General features: G+C 35.5%; 1 protein-coding gene across 3 annotated transcripts in view; it reads left to right on the top strand.

Moving 5' to 3' along the window:
- Pibf1 (progesterone immunomodulatory binding factor 1) overlaps positions 1 to 496 on the top strand; it is a 245520-nt gene that overhangs the window by 137407 nt on the left and 107617 nt on the right. The window lies entirely within an intron of this gene.

Here is a 496-nt window from a genome sequence, read left to right as displayed (position 1 = left end):
ATATATATATTTAAAAAAAGAATGGAGTATCCAGGCCACAGGCTGTTTTATATCTGACAAAGAAATGGTATCAGAAATACAAAAATAGTAGGAGAAAATATTTATAGAACATAGACAAAGAACTGGTATTTAGTTATGGTAAACTGAAAATTGCTCTCCCAAAGATGTGCGTGTCCTAATCTCTGGAACCTATAAATATTTTAGCTGAGATAGCAAGAGAGACTTTACTGGTATGATTAGATTAAGGATCTTGGGATTATATGGGTGAGCTCTATATAATCACAGGAGTCTCTGTAAAAGAAAAAAGTAGCTGGGAACAGTAGCACATACTTATAATCCCAGCAGGAGAAGTTGTGTCAAGAGGATCACTGTGAGTTCAAGGCTAGCCTGTACTACAAAGTGAGCTCAAGAGCAGCCTGAACTATACAGCTAGATCCTATCTCAAAAAGACTAAATAAATAAATAGACAGATAATGGCTCCTTTGAAGTTCATGCA

This window comes from Octodon degus, unplaced genomic scaffold (genome assembly GCF_000260255.1).
Source record: "Octodon degus isolate 3935 unplaced genomic scaffold, OctDeg1.0 scaffold00013, whole genome shotgun sequence".
Classification (NCBI taxonomy): Eukaryota; Metazoa; Chordata; class Mammalia; order Rodentia; family Octodontidae; genus Octodon; species Octodon degus.
The sequence above is the reverse complement of the archived record's forward strand: the minus strand, read 5'-3'. Positions and strand labels throughout refer to the sequence as shown.